General features: G+C 42.7%; 1 pseudogene; it reads left to right on the forward strand.

Moving 5' to 3' along the window:
• Positions 1 to 10,100: 10,100 nt before the first annotated feature.
• LOC143394792 (N-lysine methyltransferase KMT5A pseudogene) lies at positions 10,101 to 10,888 on the forward strand (annotated as a pseudogene).
• The last annotated feature ends 1,202 nt before the right edge of the window (positions 10,889 to 12,090 follow it).

Consider the following 12,090-nt stretch of genomic DNA (forward strand, 5'->3'; position numbering starts at 1 on the left):
AGGGAAGACTGATAAAGTCATATTTCATCTAAATGACATTTCCCCTCCTTTTACTAGAAATTTTCTACCTATACAGAAGTAAGGAAAATAATAACAATCCCATCACTCATCAGCAATAATTATCAACATATGGACACTCTCACTTCCTCCTCTATTTTTTCCCCACATCCTGCTGATACCAGATTATTTTGAGGCTAATCCCAAACATCATAAAAAATCATCTATAAATACTTCAGAATGTATCTCTAAAAGTAAAGTCGTTTTTCTCAGTGCTGGGGATCAAACTCAGGGCCTTGCATATGCTAGGTAAACACTCTATTACAGCCCCAATAAATATTTTTTAAAACAAAAGTGCAACACTATTATTATTCCTAAAAAGTAAAATTAATAATAATCCTTTAAAATTATCAAATGTCCACTCAGCCCTATTTTTTTTATAATATTTATTTATTTTTTTCAGTTTTTGGCAGACACAACATCTTTGTTTATATGTGGTGCCGCATGCATGCCAGGCGAGCACGCTACCGCTTGAGCCACATCCCTAACCCTCAGCCCAATTTTTTGTCTCATTTTTTTTTCCAGATGAATGTTCAGACCAAGATTTTTGTATGTGTGTGTGTGAACATAATTCTGAATTGAGCCCAGGAACTCAAGCATGTTGGGCAAGCACCCTACCACTGAGCTACGTCCCAGACATTTAAACTTTGAGACAGGTTTTAGCTAAGTTGTCCAGGCTGGATTTAACTGTGTAATCTTCCTGCCTCAGTGTCATGAGTAGCAAGATTCTTAAAATATTATTTTATTGCATTTGCTAAAGTGTTTGTGTCAGTTTTTTAAAAGATTAATTTAAAAAGTAAAAATATTGCTGGGTATAGTGGCACACACCTATAATTCCAATTACTCAGGAGAATGAGACAGAGGATCCAAGTTCAAGACCAGCCTTGGCAATTTAGCCAGACCCTGTCTCAATATAAAACATAAAAAGGTCTGGAGACGTAGTTCAGTGGTAAAGTGCTCCCAGGTGGTTCACTCCCCAGAAAGAGAAAGAATTTTTTAATATTTATTTATTTTTTTTTAGTTTTTGGTGGACACAACATCTTTATTTTATTTTTATGTGGTGCTGAGGATCGATCCCAGCGCCTTGCACATGCCAGGCGAGTGTGCTACCACTTGAGCCACATCCCCAGCCCAAGAAAATATCTTTTTATATTCCGATTATAAATAAAACAGTGTGTAATGGACCTAGTACCTCAGTTTTACACATGTGCCTCTAAAAGATAAGGTCTCCTCTTTTAAGTATGGTCAATACCATTTTCCCACCTAAAAGTAAATAATTCCTTACTAGCCTCATATATGTAGTCAGCATCCAAAAGTCCTCAATTGTTTCACCAATGTTATTTTTAGATTTTATTGTTTTAATCAGCATCAAGATATGGTTGGTGAATCATGTTTAATTGATGTGTCTCTTAACTCTCAATTTTTTTTTTGCTGGGGGCAATGCTAGGGGTAAAACCCAGGGCCTCATTAAATGTAATCCAAGTGCTCTGAAACTAGATAATTTGTCCTATAGATTACAATTATTTTTTTTCTGGACTGGGGATTGGACCCAGGGGCATTTTACCACTGAGTTCATCCCCAGTCCTTTTTATTTTTCATTTTGGACAGAGTCTTGCTAAATTGCTGAGGCTGGACTCGAATTTCCAATTCTCCTGGTTTAGCCTCCCCAGTTGCTGAGTGTGCATCACCACACACGGCTCCAGCTTTAACTTTTTAAATTTTGCTGATTACATCCCCACAATATCCTTTATTCTATAGTTTTTGAGTGTCTCCTATGGTACCTATAAGATGATAACTAGATCTAGAAGCTTAATCATATCCTTCAGGTTTTATTTTTTCTTATTTATGATATGCTACCCCTCATATTGCCTCAAGTCAGAAGAGAAGTGATCTGTGCCCTCCACCCCACCCTTAGGCACAATAGGTCTGACCAGTTGGTTGAGGTGTGATCAGCTCTAATCCTTTTTTTTTAATGTGTGCAGCTTAGGTTTATTGAATGTTTATATCTCGCCCCACACCATTCTCAGGGCTCCACCCATCTTAACTCATTTAATTCTCATAGTCATGCTAAGAAGTCATGTTAGCTGGGTGCTGGGTGCACACCCAAAATCCCAGTAGCTCCACAGGTTAAGACAGGAGAATCTCAAGTTCAAATCCAGCCTCAGCAGTTTAGTGAGGTCCTAAGCAACTCAGCGAGACCCTGTCTCAAAAGAAAACATAAAAAGGGCTGGGGATGTGGCTCAGTGGTTAAGTGCTCCTGGGTTCAATCCCTGGTATTAAAAAAAAAAGTAGTAGTATGTATTATTATAATCCTCTGTATCTTTAAGGTGGGGAAATGGAGCTCTGAATAGTAAGGGGTGGAGCTGGGATGGAAGTTCTAGAGCTTGGATCCCAGCCAGCGGTGGCCAAGAGCCCTGGCTGCAGTATCTGTGAACAAGAGAAGAGTGGCAGGACTGGCTCCGGTTGATCCATTGCTTGCTGCATGCTGGGCACTGCCCTCCTCGGGGCTATCCCAGCAGGTGGCATCCCCCTCAGGCTGTGGACCTGGCAGGTGAGTTCAAGGACTAGAGGCAGGAACCTGGCTCAGTAGGACTTCCTTTCACTGGAAGTCCAGGGGGAGGCTAGACTCCTGCAGTGGACATCAGTAGCTCAGCAGAAGCAAGGATCCCAGGCTCTGTTCTCCCTGCCACTGCTTGGGTACCTGCCAACCAGAGTGGGACCCATATGCTGCTAGTGTCCATTGGCTCTCCAGACTCTTCCTGGACTCCAGTAGTGACAAGGCGCCCACTATCTGAAGAAGCAACCCATTCCTGTGACTTCCAGGACATTTCCCTGGGGCCCAGATGCACCTCTCTGCTCCTCCCTGTATTGGGCCTGACTGGCTCTCTGAGCCCCTGCAGCTCCATCCTCTGACCCCTGCAGAGATTGGGCAGGCAGGACAGTTTGGGAGGCTGGGAAGCGCACAGTGAGGGCATGTCAGCAGATATGGTGTCTGGTGAGGGTTGGCTCTTTCCTTTATAGATGGTACCTTCTTTCTGTGTCCTTTAAGAATGGAAGGGGTGTCTAATCCACCCCTTATAAAAATTTTTATCAGATTTTTTATGGTTGGTTAATTTCAAACAGGTTCTTGTGTTACCGGAGCTGGTTTTGAACTCCTCAGCTCAAATGATTCTCCCACTCAGCTTCTACAGTAGCTGGGATTACAGGCAGGCACCACCACACAAACATGATTTTTGTGTTTTATTAGTCACTGATTTCCTTTTTCTTGATCCATTACAAGTCATCCTTCAGTACCTCCAGGGATTGGTTTCAGGACCGCTGCAGATACCAAAATCCTTAGATGCTCAATTTCCTTATATAAAATGATGTAGATAGCTAAACTATGGAACGAACCTAGGTACCTTACCGCAGATGAATGTGACATATACACACACACACACACACACACACAATTGAATGTTACTCAGCCTTAAAGAAGAATGAAATTATGACATTTGCAGGTAAATGGATGGAGCTGGAGAATATCATGCTAAGCAAAATAAACCAAACCCCCCAAAACAAATGTTTTCTCTGATAATCGGATGCTGATCCACAATGGGGTCGGGGAGAATGAAGGAACTTTGGATTGTGCAGAGGGAAGTGAGAGTAGGGGAGGAAGGGTAGAGATGGGAAGGACGGTGGAATGAGATGGACATTATTACCCTATATACGGGTATATACATGACTGGTGTGACTTTGTACCATGTACAGCCAGAGGAATGAGAAGTTGTGCTCCATTTAAGTATAATGCATCAAAATGCATTCTACTGTCATGTATAACTAATTTGAACAAATTTTAAAATAAAATATAAAAAACAATATTTGCACATAACATACGTACATCCTTCCATATACCTTAAATCATCTCCAGATACTTAATACTTAATACAATGCAAATGCTATGTAAATGGTTATGTTGCATTATTTAGGAAATAACAACAAGAAAAAAAGACAGTACATGTTCAGTACAGATATAGCCTTTGTTGGCCTAATTACACTTTCAATTCATGGTTACTTGAATCTATGGATGTGGAACTCCAGAATATGGAGGGTCAAGTGTGTTTCATTAGATTTGCACAAATGGTGATATTCTAATTTTATAATTTCTCTAAACTTGTCACCTGATGGGAGTCCAAGGAGATCCCCCAGATGGGAAAAGAGGACCTCAAGTCAGCTCTGGCAAGTTCTCAACTTACATCACAGAAAGGAATTTCAGGACAGGTCAAAAGATGCGCAAACAGAGATTTATTCAGGAAAGCAAAGAGTAGAGCCAGACACCCAGAGGGAGACGGAGTGGGGGCGCTCCAGAGAGAGCTGTGCTTTTGGAATCTCAGACCTCTTTAAAAGGAAACTTTGTAAATGGTGAGCATGAGAGATATATGGGGTGGTGTCAGCTTAATGAGCTGCATTCTTTTGATTTGTGGAGCACAGAGTGGGTCATAGTCGTCTGGTTCTTCTCAGAACCTTAGGTTGACATTATCTAGTTAACAGAGCCTGGACCATAACATGTCTTGAGTCTCTAACCATCTCCCTCTAGGCTTCTCCTAATGAGTCTAGAAATACATTCTGTAAGCTAATGAGGCATACAGGCACGAATCAACTGAACTTACAATACTCTAAGATTTATTGGACCTTTTAAGAATTTCAGGGATGGGGGGTTAAGGTAAGGGTGACCGTGGAGTTTTTAGATAATTTACAGTCCCTCCTTCCTTCTCTGTTTGTCTCTTTTCTACCTATCTTTATTTCTTCTATCCAATCTCAAACTTTTTGGCTGGAGTTCTTTTATAAGAAAAAGTTTTCAATCAGGGCATAGTGGTACATGCATGTAATCCCAGTGACTCAGGAGGCTGAGGCAGGAGGATAGCAAGTTTGAGACCAGCTTCAGCAATTTAGTGAGGCCCTAAGCAACTTAGCAAGACCCTGTCTCAAAATTTAAAAAAAGGGTTGGGGGGATGGTGCTGGGGATGAGGCTCACGGTTAAGCACCCCTGGGTCTAATCCAGGTAACATGGCAGAACAAAGACCCCCCCAGTGCTCACCTGCCCCTCCATGAGATGGAGCCTAAGGAACAGAAGTGGGGGCTACAGGTTGAGAGGGTGATGGTGGAAGAACACTGGAATTCAGCAAAAAGGCAAAAACCTGGGGGAAATCTAGAGACCTGGGACAAGAACACTCCGGCACCTGTGGCCTGGCTCCATGGCCCAGGGAGAGGGAGTCTCCCCAGTGCAGGGTGAAGGATAAAGAGAGAGTGGCACAGGCACTGTCAGCCCAGGAGCAGCACCTCCAGGACATCCAGCCTCAAAGGATGGGAGACCTCGAGGCCCTGGGTCTGCACAGGCCCTGACTGAGAGAAAGAATCCACTACATAAAGTGAGCCCCCGGGTACTGGAGCTGGGAGCCATCTTGAGAAAGGTCCTAATGTCTGAGCTGGGGACACTCTGGAAACCCCTACATATTCCCATCCCTGGAACACCCATTCATGCCACTGTACTGCCTCAATAGGTAACTGCCTCACAAGACAGTCTTGGCTCAGGGGAGTGATTCTGAGATGAACCGGCAAAGAGCCCCGCGCTGTGGGGACTATGGGCTGCAACACAGAGGGGAGGAGACCACAGTCCTCCAGAATCATGGAGGGAGGAAGCGGCCCTCTGAGACAGGGACACAGCCAATCTCAGTGGCTTCAGCTGGGTACTAGGATTAAAGGCGCCAGGAGAGAAAACGGTGGCCCACGAGATTCTTGCACAGAACCCTGTGGCTCCTCTACACACCTCCACCCTGAGAGGCATCTGGGGTGGTCTCCAGCAAACTGTCCAAGCTCTGCTTTTGCCCTGGCTGGGGGCCTGCATCTCAAGAAGCTTGGTGAGAATCTCTGCCAGGTGCCACCTCATTCTGCACTAAGCTGCTCAGAGAGCACCTCAGCAAGAGGAATCTCAAAGAGCTTCTGCCCAACACACTCCCTGGCAATCTGGTGCCAATATCAACAGAACCTTTGGAAACTCCATCACCTGATGGGGATGCCATTCCCATGGTGGAAGTAACTACATCTACCGGAACATAAGACCTGCAAAAGTGGGTCTGTATGACTCTGATATGGTGCACGCTCTGCCCAAATCCACTAATGTTCAAAGATACAGGGACATTACATTACAGTGTCCAGCTAGGAATAAACTCAATACTTCAAAACAAACCAATACCCAAATGAATCATTAGGAGAAAACTGCTATCGCTCCTCGGCTTTTTGGCTAAGATCAAGTGTAGGAGAAAACTGCTTACTAGGTTGGTCCTCACATGACAGCAGTAGAGCTATTTATCTCAACAGTCGCAAAAATCTCAACATAAAAACATGAGAAATATGAGAAAAGAAGGTAATATGACATCTCCTAAGGTTCATAACAGAAACAGACTCCAAAGACATCAAAGTGGATGAAATGCCTGATGAAGAATTCAAAAGAGGGGCTGGGGATATGGCTCAAGCGGTAACACACTCACTTGGCATGCACGGGGGCTGGGTTCGATCCTCAGCATCACATAAAATAAAGATGTTATGTCCACTGAAAACTGAAACATAAATATTAAAAAAAAAAAGAATTCAAAAGAGCCCGGGGCAGTGGCACATGTTTGCTGCTCAGGAGGCTGAGGGAGGATCACGAGTTCAAAGCCAGCGTCAGCAAGATACTAAGCAGCTCAGATACTCAGCAAGATAATAAGACCCTGTCTCTAAATAAAATACAAAATAAGGATGGGGATGTGGCTCAGTGGTTGTACCCCAGACCTAGGCGGGGAAGACTTCAAAAGAATGATTCTTTTTAAAAGCTCAATGAAATTCAAGATACACAGTTAAATAAAGAAGACAATTCAGAGTGTGAATGAGAACTTTTTCAAGGGTAGATTTTTTGGGGGGGTGGGTACTGGAGATTTAAACCAGGAGTACTTTACCACTGAGCTACATTCCTAGCCCTTATTCACTTAATTTGATTGATTTATTGTTTGGTATTAGGGACTGAACCTAGGAGCTCTTAACCACCCTGAGCTACATTTCCAGCCCTTTTTATTTTTTGAGACAGGGTATTGCTAAGTTGCTGAAGCAGGATTTCTACTTGTGATCCTCCTGCCTCAGCCTCCCAAGTTGCTGGAATTACAGGCATGTACCACCATGCCTGACTAAGAAGAGATACTGAAACACAAACAAACAAACATAAGTCTTGGAAATGAAAATCTCAGTAAGTCAGATAAAAAAATCAATGGAAAGCCAGGTGTGGTGGCACATGCCTGTAATCCCAGCGGCTCTGGAGGTGGAGGCAGGTGGATAACAAGTTCAAAATCAGCCTCAGCAATTTAGTGGTTCAATCTCCAGCACCACCAATAAAAATAAGTAAATAAATAAATAAAATAAACAAGGGAATTTATGTTCACTTCTCTGATCTTATAAAAGGAACCATACACCCAGAAGCAGAAGAAAGATATTATTGTCATGACAGCACATGAAAGAATAAATTCCACTAGAAGATAGATATGCAAATGAGAAATAGGAAACAAACATTATCAATACAATAACCACCAAAACACAAAGATGAATAAAAGCAGACAAAATAAACAATGAATAATCATAGCTAGAAGAAACAAATTTAAAAGACAGGAACAAGACCACATCTTTCAATAATATCTTTGAACATAAATGGTCTTAATTTTCTAGTTAAAAGATAGAGGGCTGGGATTGAGGCTCAGTGACAGCGTTTCTCACATATGTGAGGCACAGTGTTAGATCCTCAGCACCACATAAAAATAAATAAACAAAATAAAGATATTGTGCCCATGTATAACTAAAAATAATAATAATAATTCAAAGATAGAGCCCAGTCTCTAAATGGATTAATAAGCAAGACCCAACAATATGCTGTAAAGACATACATAGACTGAAACGGAAAGGATGGAACATAATATTCTAAGCAAATGGAATCTGAAAGAAATCAGGAGTAGCTATACTTACATCATATTTACTCTGCCACATCCCCAGCCCTATTTTGTATTTTATTTAGAGACAGGGTCTCAATGACAAAATACACTTTAAGATAAAAACAGGGGCTGGGGATATAGCTCAGCTGGTATATACAAGGCCCTGGATTCAATCCCCAGCACTGCCAAAAAAAAAAGAAAAAAGATAAAAACAGTAAGAAGAGACAAGGAATGTCAAGAAGATATAACAATTACAAATGTATACCACCAAATGTTGGAACACCAAATATTATAAAACAAACACTATTAGACCTAAAGGGAGAGATAATAGTGGGGAACTTCAGTACCTCTATCGCAGATTATCCAGAAAAAAATTTAAAAAGGAATATCAGAGGGTTGGGGTTGTGACTCAGTGTAAAGCACATGCCTTGCATGTGTGAGGCACTGAGTTCAATTATCAGCACTAAAATAAACGTCATCAACAACTAAAAAAAATTTTTTAAAAAGGAATATCAGAGTAAAATCACATAACAGATCAAATGGGCTTAACATATACAGAATATTCCATCCAATAACTGTAGAATATTTTTATTATTTTCATCAGCTCAAGTAACTTTTTATAGAATATATATTGGATCATAAAAGAAGTCTTAACAATCCAAAAGGTAAAAATAACATCCTGTATCTTTCTAATCATAATGAAATGAAACTAGATGTCAACAACAAGAGAAACTGTAGAAATTATACAAATGGAAACTGAATAATTTTTTTGCAGGGGGGGTACTGGGGATTGAACCCGGGGGTGCTTTACCACTGAGCTAAATGCCCAGCTCTTTTAATTTTATTATTTATTTATTTATTTTGGTACCAGGGATTGAACTCAGGGACACTCAACTACTCTGCCACATCCCCAGCCCTATTTTGTATTTTATTTAGTGACAGGGTATCACTGAATTGCTTAGTGTCTCACCATTGCTGAGGATGGTTTTGAACTCAAAATCCTCCTGTCTCAGCCTCCCAAGCTGCTGGGATTACAGGGTGCACCACCGCATGTGGCCTCCTTTTTATTTTTTTATTATGAGACAGAGTATCACTAAGTTGCTAAGGCTCAAACTTGCAATCCTTTCACCTTAGTGTCCCAATTCACTGGAATTACAGGCACATGCCACCTCACCTGGCCTAACACATTTTTGAATGAACAATGGGTCATTGAAGAAGTCTTAAGAGAAATGTTTAAATTCCTTAATTAGATGAAAATATCACATTCCAAAATCTTTGGGATACAGTGAAAGCAGTATTAAGAGGGAAATTTATAGCAATGGATACAAATTTATAGCAATGAATACCTACATAAAAAAGAGAAAGATCTTAAATAAATAACCTAATATTGCACCTTGAGGTCCTAGAAAAGGAAGAATGAACCAAACACCAAATCAGTAAAAGGAAAGAAATAAGAAAGATCAGAGCAGAAATAAATGAAATAGAAGCTAGGTGTGGCGGCCCAGGCCTATAATCCCAGCAATTCAGGAGGGTGAGCAGGAGGATCAGAAGTTCAAGGCAAGCCTCAGTAATTTAGTGAGATCCAGTCTCAAAATAAAAAGTAAAAGGCGCTGAGAATGGGCTGGGGTTGTGGCTCAGCAGTAGAGAGCTTGCCTAGCACATGTGAGGCACTGGGTTGGATCCTCAGCACCACATAAACTTTTAAAAGAGCATGTATGTAGGGCTGGGGATGTGGCTCAAGCGGTAGCGCGCTCGCCTGGCATGCGTGCGGCCCGGTTCCATCCTCAGCACCACATACAGACAAAGATGTTGTGTCCGCCAAAAACTGAAAAATAAATATTGAAATTCTCTCTCTAAAAAAAAAAAAAAAAAAAAAGTGTATGTATATGGACTGGGAATGTAGCTCAGTACAGGGAAGGAGGGAAAGAGGGAGAGAAAACCTGAATAAATAAAACTAGAGATGAAAAAGAAGACATTACAACTGATAAAATTGAAATTCAAAGTATCATTTTGGGGAAAACTATATGCTATAAATTGAAACATTTAGGAGAAATGGACAAATATTTGGACACATATCACCTATCAAAACTGAACCAAGGCGGTGACAGAGCCGGGCCATGGCTAGAGGAAGAGCGCTCAGTCGCACAACACGAAGTCAAATGCCAGGGGAAGCCATTAGCCAGAAACCACAGGAAATGAGAGAAGAGAACAAACGCTGGGACCCGTTAGTAACCTCCGTGAAGCCCAAGGGATGGAAGAGGAAAGACACCAGGAAAGGTCCCGCGGCACCTTTTCCACATCAAAAATCGGAAGCAGCAGAACCTCTAAAACTTCAACTGCGTCTTTTGATTCTACCAGTGCAGCCAAGGAGACCCTGAAAAAGCCCCTCCAGGGCAACACGGGCCCCTGGGGAAAAAGCTCAAGGAAAAACACAGCGGAATCGCAAACTCAGATTTGTACCGGGTCCGAAGGAGCTCCGGGAAGAGCAAGGTGAGCCGCAGTCTGAAGAAAGGAAGCAATGGGCTGCTCCAAAGTGGGGAGGAAGAAGGCTTAAAGGTTGCAAAGTCAGGGACGTGATTGTCACCAGGCCATTCTCCCAGGGCGACCTCAGGTCACTGACACCAAGAAGCTGGAGGCTCTCTCTGTACGCACAAGACCCGGTCACAGGCTGCTACCAGGACTATTTTCAGTATCTGAGCAAAACCTACTGCCTGGGCGACTCCAGAGACGGTTTGCCGGGAAGACTGATCAATAGCAGCAAAAGCGGGAACGGCCAGACCAAACTGCAGGACGTCCACCTGCCACTGACGCCTGCCTTCAACTCCCAGGAGCTGCTGTAGGACTATGGAGACCGCAGCTGGGCCTCCGTGGAGGCCTAGCATGGCTGAAGTATTGACCAGCGCCTGCGCCCTCCCAGCCCCACCTCTCCTTCTTCAAAGGACAAAGTGTCTTCAAGGGGAAATGATTGTGGGGGGTGGGGGTGCCGGGGAATGAACTCAGGGGCACTCAACCACTGAGCCACATCCCCAGCCCTATTTTGTATTTTATTTAGTGACAGGGTCTCACTGAGTTGCTTAGCGCCTAGATTTTGCTGAGGCTGGCTTTGAATTCACACTCCTCCAGTCTCAGCCTCCCCAGCCACTGGAATTGAAGTTGTGTACCACCATGCCCGGCTGGGAAATGATTTTTTTCTTTTTTTAATGCACTTGATCTTAGGAGATTACTTAAGATGTTTTTAAAAAGTCTTTTAAGATTCCTTTTCACTGTAGTATTTAAAGGTTTCCAAGGTGGACTCCAACAGATGGACTTACATTACCAAAACTTTTATATTCTAGTTGTTGTGTACCTTTTTTTGCATTAAGTTGAACATTTGTGCTTCCTGTACATGCGATCAAAGACTAGGCACAGGTTTTACAGGAAAGAGTTAAACATGAACTAGGGCTAGGTGCAGTGGTACATGCCTGTAATCCCAGCACCTTGCCAGGCTGAGGCAAGAGGTTTGCAAATTCAAAGCCAACCTTAGCAAAACCAAGGCACTAACAACTCAGTGAGACTCTGTCTCTAAATAAAAATACAAAATAGGGAATGTGTCACAGTGGCCAAGTGCCCCTGAGTTCAATCCCCAGTACCTCCCCGATGCCTGAAAAAAAAAAAAAAAAAAACATGACCTAGGAAACAGGGTGAGTCTAGTGACTCTAATTGAAGAGCCAGGACTGCTGTCACACCCTGATATCAGAGGACAGGTGGGTGTGTGGGGACACTGCCTCCCACAGCCGGGCCAGGATATCTCCAAGCTCTTGTTCTTCTCAGGATTTGACAGGCACACAAAGTGTATGAATTTTTTTAAAAAGTGAATAGTCTTCCTCTCTGCTTTCTTGAAAGCTTACTGATTCATGGCCCAGGGGCACAACAGGGCACAGATTTTCTTTTCCATAGGCGGCTGCTTTTCTGGGCACCTAGAAGCATCAGGATGAGTAGTCACTCTAGAGATGGGCAGGGACAAATGCTGCTCCCTGCACCTGCCAGGGCAGGGCTTCCTGAA

Source organism: Callospermophilus lateralis, chromosome 3 (assembly GCF_048772815.1).
Source record: "Callospermophilus lateralis isolate mCalLat2 chromosome 3, mCalLat2.hap1, whole genome shotgun sequence".
Lineage (NCBI taxonomy): Eukaryota > Metazoa > Chordata > Mammalia > Rodentia > Sciuridae > Callospermophilus > Callospermophilus lateralis.